The sequence below is a fragment of the Sinocyclocheilus rhinocerous genome, unplaced genomic scaffold, assembly GCF_001515625.1.
Source record: "Sinocyclocheilus rhinocerous isolate Xijiao unplaced genomic scaffold, SAMN03320098_v1.1 scaffold768, whole genome shotgun sequence".
NCBI classification, from domain to species: Eukaryota; Metazoa; Chordata; class Actinopteri; order Cypriniformes; family Cyprinidae; genus Sinocyclocheilus; species Sinocyclocheilus rhinocerous.
In genome coordinates, this window is record NW_015634483.1 from 885,753 (window position 1) to 886,057 (window position 305).

A 305-nucleotide genomic window follows, 5' to 3' on the forward strand; every position below is an offset into this window, starting at 1 on the left:
GTTGCTGCCTTATGTTAAACTGCTTTAAATTAGTTTTTTTCCACAACAATCTACACTCCATACACCATAATTGTCAAGCAAAAAAAAAACAAACAGGTTTTTAACATCTTTGCAAATTTATTAAAAATTAAAAACTAAAATGATTCCATTGCATAAGTATTCATACCCTTATCTGGGACAGTTGAATTTTAGCTCAGGAGCATTCATTTTGCTTGTAGATATTACTACACTTCAAGTGAAGTTAACCTGTGGCAAATTCAATTGAATGGGTATGATTTGGAAAGGCACACACATCTTAATAAAAG